A 13,651-nucleotide genomic window follows, 5' to 3' on the forward strand; every position below is an offset into this window, starting at 1 on the left:
GCTGAACATCAGAAGGCAACAGTTTTTTATTCTGAAGTTCTGAACTGTAATATAAATGAGGGAGGGAAAAACTTGAAATAAAAAGCCCAGGTTAAAAGAAGGCCTGTCTTCCCACTGGCTGGAGCAGAGCATGCTCTCACATCAGGTAACACTTGGCATAAGTATGGCTGTGACTTTTCCCCTCCTTGTTAAGCCAAACACACTCCCAACACAGTCTCCTAGCAAACCCTCTATCAAAATCCATAGATCAAAAATTTAACAAATGTGCTTATTTTTCTCCTATGGTCTGCTGCTGCTCTGGCACTGCAGTGTTAATTTCAGTACCTCAAGTACCTTAGACCAGGGCAAACAGGGCTTTTTAAGTGTGTACACTGTGCACACAGAGTTCTCTCTGATCAGAGTCTGGAGCCACTGCAACCCAACTGACTTACATCAGCATATTGGAAAGTGATAGCATCACCCAGCCATATCTATTTGCTAACCCAACATGCCAAATGGGTACCTACAGTGACTTTCTGAGTTTTGCCAGTAGTATCTGCTATCTAGACACAAGAGTAAGCTGTGCACCATATTTACTTAATATATTTCCTACCTTTTGTTCTGATCTGTCCAGATCTTCAGGTTGAAATACTAGCCAGCCAGTGGTATTTAGAAGTGTATATATGTCTACGATTCAGTTTTCATGCAGACAGAATATTAATATAAATTTCAGTGAGAGGAGGAAGGTTTAATTTTGAGTGGTAATTTTATAATCAGACAAAATACTCAAAATGCTCAACTATCTAACTGGTTTTAACAAGCAATTCATCAGAACTGACTGAGAAAAGGTGATAATGTCAAATTTTAAATCACAAAAAATGCCAATAGAGTTTTTTTAAGTAGTTCTAAGCATAGCAGTCTGGCTGCCCTTTTTCTTCACTAATGTGCAGTTCCTGTGGATTCAGTTTGCTTTGCGTGCTTTGTTCTCTTTTCCTACAGCAACACCTACTGTTAAAAATACAACTGGAATTTTCAACAAGTCCACAAGGTTATTTTTAAGTAACCACTAGCAGCTCAAACTTTCAAAGTGATCCTAATCCTGTTATACAATGTGTTTTGTTTCCCCAACAACTTTTTTAGGAAGCGATCTTCTATCTAAACTGCTCTCTGAGTGCAAAAGACATGAATTAGAGGTTTTTAAGACAACTCTGAACCTGATTGAAATATCTGAACTGACATTCCACCCTGTGGTAGGTCAGTGACAAAACTCAGATGTGGACTAAGAGTTTTTAAATCCAGCACCCAACCTGACTTAAAATACTGAAATAAAAAGCAGCAGCTATTCAAACAAACTAAATTTAACGAAAAAGAAAGCCATCTCATAAAACTTGATCTGGTTTTAATTTAGGATTTCAGTTTCAGGGGAGTTTGATCCCAGCTTTTGCATGCAATTCTACCCTTAATTTCACCTATGCTGTGAGGTAAAAGTTTAGTTTTATAATTTAGTGTTCATGCTTTGAAGAAAAATTATATGGAACAGAAAATGGAGGCCTACAGAAAGTACAAGTTCAGTGCCCATTTTCATAAAAAGTTAAGAGAATATTTAAAATAGAATAACAAAAAACATGCACTTGGTGGATTATTAGGAGATTGTTTTGACAGAAGGTTGGTTCACAGCTTCTGTTCCCAGATTTATAGAAACTGACAGCAGAGCTACCACTATTTCTTGTTTTGAGAAAATGTATTCTATGTTTCTCTGTGACTAAGGTCACTGTGTGTCATCATGTTCCCTAGAGCATGCTGTGAGCAAAGTTCAGCTCCAAGAAGCCCGTTAGCAGACTGTTTTTCTGAAGTCATGTTCTATGTCTGTCTTTTATACCTAGAAGAATTTACAACTTTATATACAGAAACACTCTGTGACTATGTCATACTTTGTCTGAATTTTAATTACTCATATATTCAAAATATAAGCTGTTTAAATGAAACACATAGTTTGATTTGAGCCAGCTGCAAAAAAACATCGAATCTTTTATTCTTAGAAGTTCCTACAATGGATTTTTGCTAATCTTTAAAGATAAAAGAAATCTTTTAAATTCTCACAAATAGTTCAGAAAAGAAAAGCATTTTTCTTTGCCCTCCTCAGTCCTCCCTGATCCATTGGATATGAGCTTATATATCTTTATGCATTGCCTGACAGGTCATGAAGAAGTGAATTTCCAGACACAGTGAGAAAGACTGAATAACAGGATCAGTGAATAGATGGTAGCCCAGTAACACCACTAGCTGTCTGGGTCAGCCAACAGCTCTCAACATTTTCTGTTTACTTCTCCTTGTCTGAACTGCCATAGATGCACTGATCTTCATATTCAAGCAATCTGTGTTTACCCATTCAGTCATAAGAGAGAAGGATATGTATTACATACATTCAAACAGGTTGCCCTGAGAAGCTGTGGATGCCCTGTCCCTGGAAGTGTTTAAGGCCAGGTTGGATGGGGCTTTGAGCAGCATGGGCTAGTGGAAAATATCCCTGGCCATGGAAAGTGGGGTGGAACTAGATTATCTTTAAATGTCTCTTCCAACCCAAACCATTCTATGTTTCTACTATTTGTTGACTTACAATGTCAGTCCTCAGCAATCCCACCTAGTAATAGTGCACGCACTATTTGAAACTTGGGTTTTGTCACATTCATGTAGCAAAATATTCATGGCTCAAACTGGAAAGCTCCCTGAACTTTCAAGTTCCCTAAAGAGAAATGCAAGAAATACACATCACAGGACAGTACAGAGGCTGCTTTTCACTATGGGATGAAGCAATTTCCTTGTTCAAATTGCCATACCATACCAGACTCAACAAAATTATAGAGGAGACATAGGAGCTGAACTGCAGGACATACCCAACACTAACCATTTATGTTGTTTTCCCTTGTACAGTAGACTTGAAAAAAAATCTTTATAAAAGAAATTGTCTGGTTACTAATCTGTATGTCCTTTGAAGCCAACTCAAGCCATCCTTTCTAAGCAGGAGAATTAGTGCATATAAAGAGGAATTTTCATCTCTATGAAGTAGTTTAGGTATCCATAGGCTTATTACACAGGGAATGCAAATTTTGTAAGATTTTATCTACAGAAAATGTGCAATATTCACCACTATTTTACTGCAGCATAATAATGAATAATCATGTCATGAGGCTGGGTCTGGCACTTATCAGTGTGCTGTGAGCTTATGACTTAAGGAGTTACTTCTTAAACTGAACTGCTAAAGGTGGAGTTAGAACCTTGACTGAAAGAAAGCCTGCTGCAGCCCATGTGAAAATTTCCACTGACTCCAATATGCTTTAGTAGAAGCCTTTTCAGCTGAGCGTCTCCAGTGGAGTTCAACTGATGAAAGCATTTGTATGTGGATGTGATTTGCTATGTAAACATATGATGGAATATGCTTTATGTGGATTCTTTGGCTGGCAACAAAGAATCTGGTAAATATTCACCCCCTTCAGACTGCAGTTTCAGCAACTGAAAGTTTTGTTTTTTCTGAGAACTGTGTGAACAGAAGCTAAAGTTCATAATAGCTCTCTAAACACTGCTGTCTGGTTTCTGTTAACATTTCCATTACCACGGCTCCTCAGATAGTTTTGCAACAGTGCTAAATTTCCAAGGATGCATTAGGAAAAGTTACAAGTTCCCAGTGAGTGTTTTTTACTACATAGCTCAAGTGTCACAGCGAAGATAGATTTTTACTTAGACACTCACCTAGGAAGAACAGAATCACCTAGGGAGCCAGGTCTGGCCAATAATAAGCATGCAATAAACTTGAAGGAAGAACAAAGGCTGAATGCCTAGCTATTGTTGTCAAGATATGGGCTTGAGACAGTGGTGCATGGCTTATCAGAAAGGAGTGTTATGAGAACTGTTTGTGTACTTGAGTTTGCACAGACGCACACAGATAAATCTATTTACCTGGTATGACTGAACCTTGGTAGACATAACTAAACTGTCTAGTGTCAAGAATCTTAATTTTTAAATGTTATACATATAAAATATTTCTTTAATACTTTTAGTTAGAATAAAAAGCTTCATTCTTATCAGCCAGTCACTTCAAAAAAACTGTTACAACTAGTATAAATGAATTTCTCTTGCATTTTGACCAAAATTATCTAGTAAAGCTTATTTGCACTCAGTGAAGATATACACAAGCAACTCGGGGAGCATTAAGCTTTATCTTAAGTAAAATTTGGAACTGACTTTTCTCTGTTTCAGGTAGACATAGTAGAGAGGCATTTCTAGCAATGATAATTCCACTGATTTTGTGGATGCACTGCCTTTGCACAAGTGAATTTACATGGAGAAAAATTACCCTATTTATAAATCAGGCTTCAAGATGCAACTTGGAAAAGGTTAAAGAATACCTCTTTCATGCACACCTGTACAAAGCCAACAAAACTGAGAAAGCTATCTGTAGGGAATGAGTCTCTCATTTCTCTCTGATGGAGAAAAGCTTCTGATAATTTTGACATTGCTTTCAGTTTAAATTATATTCTAACTACTAAAGAGTAGATATAGGTGCAAGTGATATTATTTCACATACCTGTTCTTCACTGGCACTGACAAGCTCTTCAGTTGAAATAAAATTATCCTTTCAGGTACAACAGCAGATTGCAGTTCCAATACCTTGCTTCCCCAGCACGCACAGAATTGATCTCAGTATCTGACAGAAGCATCAAGAATGATCTCTGAAGGAACTAAAAAGCAGAATCTATGAAGTAAATGTAGATGAACCACAGATCATAAGTAATGTTGTGCCAAATGAAAGAAGAATCTCCAAAAACTTCCAAGGACATGTCTGCTTCACAGATGAGGCCAATGTTTTGCACTGCAGCAAGATGCAAAGTGCACATGCATTCATGTGCTATATAAAATATGTTACGTGACTGTTCTAAGTGTAATTAATCTTGTGCTCTCACAACTAACTGCTCTGTCTTATTCCACTTCTATAGACATTGTTAAAAGTCTAAGTGAGGCTTCAGATTCAGCAGAAGAGGAGAGGACCTAAACTTTGTATTGCACTTTGAGATTTACTATAAGGAGAGATGGTAAATATGTTTCTATTACTTATACAGATATAAAGACAAAAATACACATTTTTGTGTGCACACAAGTGCACAGACATAGAAAAGAATTCACAAATGGCTAGTCCCTGTCCTTAGGTGACCATGTGACCAACTGACAAATATACGAAGGTTAGGAAAAAGATATAAATACTTTTTCGTATAGTTTGTCAGAGAGAAATATTCTCACTTACTTGAAATATTTTCTATAAAGTTGATTATTTAATATTGGTCAAAAAATCATAAATTGATCCTCATGCTTTCACTTCCAGGAACACTTAAAGGAAGCTTTGAGGGCAGTTCAGAGCCTAGGAAGTGAAAAATTCTGCTGCCCAAAAGAAGCATAAAAATGCCAGTTTCACAAAATAAGCTCTGCTAAAGTGATCAGACTGCAGACTGAAAAATTTAGTTTAGAAGTCAAAAATGTAATACCAAACCAGGCAGTACAGACTAGATAGAACATTTTCAGCACCAGACAAAGAGGACAACTTGGCTCAGCAACTCTCTTGAAGGAAATACTTTACTGGTCTGTAGTATCTCTGAGCTAAAGGACAAATGTTGGAAATTGACAGAAGCTTCAGCTGCCTTCCAAAAGGTGTGTTCAGAAGGCCCTATGTCCCAAAAAATCCACACACGGGCTGCTGCCAGAGCTATTTTTAGTTTTGCCTTCTTTCGTGTCTTTCTACTTTAGAGGTTCAAATCTCTTTGATTTTGTTTCTTCCAAACTATGGTTAAGTTCTCTTCCAGTCCAAGATATTCCTAAAGTCTCTTTTTTTAAAAGATTATGTTTTTTAAATGTCAGTGTTTAAGAAATATAATAAAGTTATACATTTCCTGTAATTTCTTTAAGAATAAGCATAGTTTCTTGCATATTTCTTTCAAAACATTCTTTGCCAAAACAGTGACGTTGAGGGTATGAGTCTCATCTATTCATGGAAATGTTTTCTTTTCAGCTGAAAACAAGGGTTCTGTGGTTTCCTCTTGTATTGCAACCTTCCAGCCGAAGACCATCTAAGTCAAAACAGAAGGAACAGAAAGCCTCATTTATCTAAGGCAGCAACTTCTTGCAGGTGAAAACTGAAGGTGATATCTTCACTCCATTACAATGGTATGGCTTGTTACAAGCTTGACAGAGCAAAATATAAACAAACAAATGCACAATTACTTTTGTTTGTGGGGACAAGCAAAAACTATCAAAAATGTAGCATACTCAGCTGGCATTATTTGTAGACTGGCTGGCAGCCTCTGCAGAGAGAACAAGAAATACTAAAATACATTCAAAGGTGCTATTTCCAGAGAACTTTACAGATGTGCTAGCCAGGCAATGTGGGAAATGGGCCTTCCACATGTCTGCAACACCCCTACCAGATTTAGAAGGTAAAGTAAAGGGACTAGTAGAGTTTCAGCTAAAGTGCTTATTGTTATAGATGTATTGGTACAATTTTTCTTTGAAAATCAAAATATATGGACTCATTCCCAAAGCTCAACAAATGAAGACTTGCACCATTTTGGATTGTCCTGCAGTGCTAAGCTACATGTTTCTGCTCTGTTGGGCAAGTGTAACAGCAGAAAATAGACAGCATCCTCTGCAGGAGTCACAGGAAAAGCTATACTGCGGTAAAGCTAAGGCATAATACCTTGTCTTATTCTATACCACAATTTCAATTTTCTGCCATTGTTAGTCCCAGTAGAACTGTGCTGTAAACATCAAAGGCTCTGAATTTTTCAGTCTTGAGGTATCATAAAAGCTACAGTCTTGCAATTCATCTTTAATGAGTTGTTCACATGGAAATCAAACAGCCATGGATTTCTTGAAAATAGCCGAGGATCATTCCTATCTTGTGTCCAGCACTCTGTCTCTTAAAAACAACTTCTGTCGCCAATGATCAACTATCACTGAGTGAGATTCATAGCTGTAATAAAGTTGTTTACTGTTTCATTCTGAACAGTTTTCTTATTTATGTGCCCCAGCCCGTAATTTCTAAAATATATACCATCTCTTATTGCTGTGACCTGGAATTTACTAAAAGTATCACTAATAAATCACAAGAAACTACTCTTACTTTTATTCCTCTCTTAAGAATAGGCTGGGAGCCTTTACACACAGCTGTCTGAACTTGGATCGTTTTCAGATAAAAGTATTATTTATGCTCTAAAGTGTCCCAGGAGCCTCCTAGACAGAACTGTACACAGTTAGGATCTGCCTATTTTCACATATGGGGAAACCAGGCAAGATTCATAATGGAAAATTTCATTCCAGATCTGCATTTAGGTGAGTCTGGACCATGCATATGCACACACAAAGTTCATAATAGCTGCTTGAGAGGTCATTGGACCTTCAGCACGATCACTTCAGGAAAATGCTGATATTTTCATTGCTTTTGCTAAATCTGTTTGTTTCTATGTTCCAGTTTTTTCTTTTGTCAAACATCCCTTCTTGGTCTTACTACCTTTTTTCCCAAAATTATATATTGTTGATTTGTATTTTAGACACCAAGAGTTTTAGCTCAGTTATAAGATATACTGTTCCGTATAAGCACACATTGACACTGGATACAATCCAGGATTAAATATATAGAACCTGGGCTGTCACATCAAAGGATACTCAGTAAATTTAGTCCTTTAACCTTATGACTTTCAGCATTTTTAATTATACTTTATGACTTAGGATCTTTGTGCATTCAGTTTGTAAAGGGATGCTCTATTTGGTGCAAGAGTTAATCCTTCTATTTTAACTGCACTCACATTCTGCTATCAAAGATCTCCGTAGCAGCTGCTAAATTCAAGGGCTTGTTGTGTGTATTAATCCATTTTTTTAAAGTTCTCTGGGATGAAAGACACTGCAGAAATGCAAACTCCTACCTACTTATTTAATAACAAGCCAGAAAGACTAGCAGGACTTGCACAAGATTTAAATTTGACAATAATATCATTTTTCCCCCTTTGTTTTGAACTAACATGTGACTTAAAAATAAGCTTTAACTCACCAATCTATGTGTAAAAAGATCCAGATATGTTAAATAAAAATTTCTTGTCTACTTTTTCTCTAGCTCTTTAAAACAGAGAAACACCAGAAAATCTAACATTTAAATTTAGATGTTTTGTGTGCTCAAAGCAGCAAGTAGAGAGAGGTAACTAGAACAAGGTCTAATGTTGTTAAATTACAGTCATACTACGTAGTAACTATGTAGTTATAATTATCTAAAAATGGCTTATCAGACAAAAATACATGTTCAGTGTTTTTAACTGAAAGTTTATTTAGAATACCTATGGGCTTATTATGAAGGTAAATAAACCTGAAGCCTGTATCCTCAACAGATTGGCATTTTACTGGGATTTAAATGCAAGTCTTCTATGACAATAAAAAAGGGGTAATTTTTAAACGTAACTTGCAAGCAGCTGGGTAACAGCAGGAGTGTCCTATATTAGATAGGTGGGATATTTGCTAGGGCAGAAAGATAGCTCTTGAAGTCTAGCTTCACATGTGTGTAAGTGTGATCTTGTCCCATATTTCTGTTATGGGGTTTTTTTTATGGCTCATTTGCAAAATCTCCTAAAGCTTCAGTGAGAGATACAAAGCAATACATACTGTTGGTTCACCAGCAAACCACAACTATCATGCAGGAAAGCAGGCTGTTCAATATCCATGGGGATAAGTGATTTAATGAAAGGGAGCAGTGAGGGTAACGTTTTTAGATACAGCGTTCCTAAATTAAAATGAAAGATTTTCTAGGATAATGGACAGATACATATCAAGTAGGCACTGCACCATGGAAAATAATTGACCTAATATTTGCCAAGCAACCAGACACAACATTTAATTTGAAATGTGGGATAGCTAAATGAAGTTATTTCACTCTGACAGATAGACAATGCAGAGAATAAAAGGGCAGAAGCCAGACAGACCTTCTTTCCTAGTAAACTAACAAAAAACAAGAAAGCTTTTCTGAGTTACTCTGTTTACTTTTAGCAGTAGGAACTGACAGGACTCACAGCTACAAAGCAAAAAAGGATGGATCTGTTTCATGAATTAGAATCTACATCTGAAATATTTTCTACTTTTCTAAAGAAAATGTTGCCAAAACATGTTTTTAATTACTTTCAGAGATATTTTTGTTCCCTTGTCTACAGCTGTCCCTTACTGAATAATTTAAAAAATCAGATGAACTCTCCTAAAAATTATTCTGCTCAGTAGCAGTTTTCATATATCACATATTCACCATTCCTTGACAGTTTCATTCCTTTGAATATTGGAATTAAAATAACTGCTTCATAACAGAGGTTTTTGTTTCTGCTACTTATTTTCCTGTTTGTACAATACGTCCTTGCATTTAGAAACATGGTTAGGCTTAAGATATCTCTAAAATTATTTAATAAAGCAATAACATCATAAGAATATAAACCACTATAATACATTGCAAGTGTTCCATTCCCCAAAATAGGCATGGGATAGACTGAGCCAGAGGAAGCGTTGTGTCCTTCTTTTTGTGTGTATGAATGTAGTAAAATAACATGTCATTATGGAAGACAGAATATAAAAATCTGTATCTTCTAACAGCTTCCAACAGGAGATTGAAGAATCAGTATCGAGGAAAGGATTCAGGATAAATTTTTTGCACAGTATTTTGTAGCATCCTTCAAGAATCGTGACAGAGGACATAAAGGCTCAACATAGCTAAAAGCATTCCTGAAGTCATGCTGTACTTCAGCTGCTGTAAGATTTGTGGCAGAGCCATCTGTATTTCAACATATATGCAGAGCCATTGGTGCTTCAACAGCATGCAACAGGAAATGAAGTATTAATATTTGCACCATCTTGGTTGGAGCCTTTAGCTGAAGCACTCCCTGCTGTAAGTAAAAAATGAGTATGAGGAGTATATATTTATAGTATTAGCAGTTCTAAATATTTGTTTACAGAAGAGCTAGCAGAGTGGAAAAGGGATAAGGATATGTAGTTTTCAAATACCACCTTTAAACACAGAACACTCAGCTTCTATTATTCGTATTAACAGAATCAAATGCATCCTCCACATGAATCAAGCCTACTCTCTGTGCAAGTTCTTGAAAAACAAATATACATATACACAGTAATGGACTACTCTTTGAAAAAGGATATAACAAAGAATTTGGTGGAGTTTAACAGGTATCACAGTACAATCATATAGTTGTATGGACTATCCATGCTCACAGTTTTCCACAGTGATTGCTCGAGATTTCAATTGCTTAACTAGGCCTTAAAAGGTATGTAAATACCAGGTTTATAGAGGCAAATATGGCATTCCATGACAAACCTCTTTCTTCATTTCTACAGACATAACAACAGCCAATAGTTCTCTGTATCTCTAGTCATATTGCCTACTTTTAGACAGAGTCTCGTGCAGTCATTGAATGCAACCAGGATTGTATGAATAATGTATGGAGCCTTTGGTTGTTCTCTTTGGTGCATAGACTAGCAGAGTTATGCCAGAAATCATAGTCTGCAAGAGATAGGACTGGTACAGTTCTGAAGGAAGCCAAAAGAAAAGTCACAGTCTTATTGCTGGTTGGTCCCAAAGTAAAACTGCTGTTTGACCAGTTGAAAATAATTTAGTAATAGCTCTATCTTCCTACATCAAAATTATAATGCATTAGTTACCTATTTTAAAACTCATATTATTTATTTATATAGCATTTTTAACTTCTAGATAGAAGTAGATATTCTAGAGATACAGTAGCAAATCAATTTGTGTCAGTCTCTTATGCTTCTTTAGAAACTGTCTTGGAAAAGTACCAAAAATTTGGTAATTATTTCATTCAGAATTTTAGTAAAAAAAAGAATATTGTGTCCACCCATCAAAAAGCTTGCTTTCTGTACAAGAAAACAGCCCAAAAGGCTGCTTGTTGATCTCCAAACTGTCAAACATATTATGCTGCAGACTGGCATAAAAATGAGTTTTTAATATCTTTTTCTTAATAGATAGAGACAACAACAGCATTTAGAAGACAGACATTATTTCTGTCACAACCTTATACTATCAGTTGTATGTGAAATTCAACTATGGAACCTTGGCCTGCCTTTAGCAGTAGCCATATTTGTCCTTGGAGAATATTTAGAATCACAGAGGTGGATTACTGAGAAAAAAAAGTGTTTGCCACTGTAATGGGAGATCTGTAACACAAATGAACCATAACACTGCACATAAGTTTGTAATTAGGGGCCTGATTCTGCAATAGTCTGAGTATTTCCTGAATGGTTTGGTGCTGAGTACCTTTAACTCATCAAGTGATGTCATTGGTTTAGTTTGTTCAATAACCAAGCACTGCAGTGAGAGGAATGTACAGAAGGTTATTTAATAGGAGATATGTTTCAATTGCTATTCAAAGGCAAAAATTCTAGTGTCAGACAACTGGAACTTTTGGTTGTGACTGCACACATCCTGTGCCAACCAAGTCATTAGACCACCTCACCTGAAGTAGAGAGAAGGCCACTTCATGAATTAAATGCCTGGACACATGCCCAGCAAAGCATATAGACTCGCTTTCACACTCAAAGCACCCTCACAGAACTAAAATTTGATGTTGTCCAAGCCACAGAGCCACTTTTCTTGGTACTGATTACAGGGATAATGTGCAGCTGTGTTGGTTGGGCTTGAAAACTGTTCAGATTGGCTCTGAGTTTGTTTTGCTTCAACTGTCTTACATGAAAAATAAATTTCTTTCATAAATCCCTATCTGCAAGCATGCTTCCTTATCAAGCATTACGTGTTTCCCATGAGGAAGAATAACACTGTTCTATTTCCTAGAAAGTCCAGATCAACAAGTTCATATAAACATTGGAACAAGTTGGTATGATCATCTGGTCGTATATGAAGAAGGAAAGAAGCAATGAAATTGTACTGAATTTATTATATCTGATGAGGAGTAAGTTCATCTGCTCAGGAGTTAAGCTTTTTTCCTCATTGATTTAAATAGAACTAGTAGGAAAAAGATATTTTACACTTTTAAACTAGGTCTGTGAATTCTATTAAGGAATTTCCAAACTTTCACACCATCCCCTTGTGTCAGAAAAGGATTTTTGGATTCAGTGAATCATTGCTAAAAAGTACTGAAATAGATATTAGCAAGTGCTGCTTTGTTTGGGAAAGGACCATTTAGAGTTTTAAAAACAAAAAAGGACACTATTTAGTTTTGAAGTCTAACAGTGCTGGTATATCAGGCTTATGTTATAGCTTTTAATTATTATAGGAAATAAACTCACGGTGTAAGAATCGTATTCCCACAATGACAAATATAGAGTAGTAAAATGTTTGTTCTAATCCTCAATCTTCTAGTCAGTTTACAACCTGAAAATCCAGAAACTTGGATTGTGAGCTCACAACTCTGATACTTCAAAGAGTGCTTTTCTACTTATCATCACTACTGCCTAAAGCATCAACTTAACCTATTTTTTCACTTTATTTTGCTGAAGTGGGAAGGCCAGCAATGGCATACACCTAAGTCTTTTGAGCCCAGGTGAACCTTAAAAGTATACAGAAGTTGTGAAAGGATTACTTAGTAACAATTTCCATCTAAAAAAACCAATTTTGGGACGTGTAGCTGAGTTCACATTCAAAAATGGTGTCAAATCTTCAAAGGGATCTCAAATTTTTATGCCTACTCAGAGTGAACAAGACTTACTGATTTTTTCCTCAAAAATCTTTTCCTATTTCTTCCTCTTTTAACTGAGTGAAGGATGTGAAAATCTACTACATATACACATTTTGTTATGTACATTCTTAGTTTCAGTCCTCTTGCTGGGTTTAATTTCAAAATTGATGTATTCAATTTCTTATGGAATAAGACCCAGATTATATGGGATCAAAAGACTTCTTTTTTTTCAATTAAACCAGACCCTTGATTCTGTGGCTATCTAGCTGAGTTAGAATTAAAAAAATTTTATCCATTCCTTTTGCTGAAGTATAAATTGCCATTACTCTGTTTCATATTACCTATGAAGGCTTTTATAGCCATACAAACTGAATAAAGAAAAGAATTTTCTTGTCAACACTTCACCCAGAAATGATGTTTTGTACTTTATTATTGCTTCATGTGAAGAACTTCTGTAGAAAACCATAGAACCACAGAATAGTTTGGACTGGAAGGGATATTTAAAGGCCATCTAGTCTAACCCTCCTGCAATATCTTCAACTACACCAGGTTGCTCAAGTTCCTACATGAACTGTTTCCCCTCACATTAATGAAGGCAAATAGTTACTGAAAATTTCATTATGCATATATGGATCTTCTTTCAGGTACATGCAAATAACTCTGCAGTTGATAAATAGGAAATTTATAGCTTTTTTTTCAGTCACAGATGCTACATTCTAAGAGAGAAACAAAAGTTGGTGAAGATGTTCATACCCAAATTTTTTAATAAATTTCAGTTAAATTGCTGTTATGGAAAAGTCTTTCTGTGAATTGTTAGGTACTATATAGAGTAAAAGATGTTATTCTTAGTGCATCCAAACTGATTCTTACTCCAATATTCCTGATATTTTCCACTGTCTGAGCTTTGTACATAGAAAATGGTAAAAAGTTTTCATAAGAATAGC

At 35.9% G+C, this 13,651-nt stretch overlaps 1 long non-coding RNA gene across 1 annotated transcript in view; it reads left to right on the forward strand.

The window, feature by feature from the left end:
* Window positions 1–11,781, forward strand: part of LOC108448597 — a 27,753-nt gene extending 15,972 nt beyond the window's left edge. The window contains exons 6-7 of the long non-coding RNA XR_001864552.1: window positions 4,971–5,066; window positions 6,035–11,781. This is a non-coding gene — a long non-coding RNA (uncharacterized LOC108448597). The remainder of the gene's footprint in view (window positions 1–4,970; window positions 5,067–6,034) is intronic.
* The last annotated feature ends 1,870 nt before the right edge of the window (window positions 11,782–13,651 follow it).

This window comes from Corvus brachyrhynchos, unplaced genomic scaffold (genome assembly GCF_000691975.1).
Source record: "Corvus brachyrhynchos isolate BGI_N302 unplaced genomic scaffold, ASM69197v1 scaffold115, whole genome shotgun sequence".
NCBI lineage: Eukaryota > Metazoa > Chordata > Aves > Passeriformes > Corvidae > Corvus > Corvus brachyrhynchos.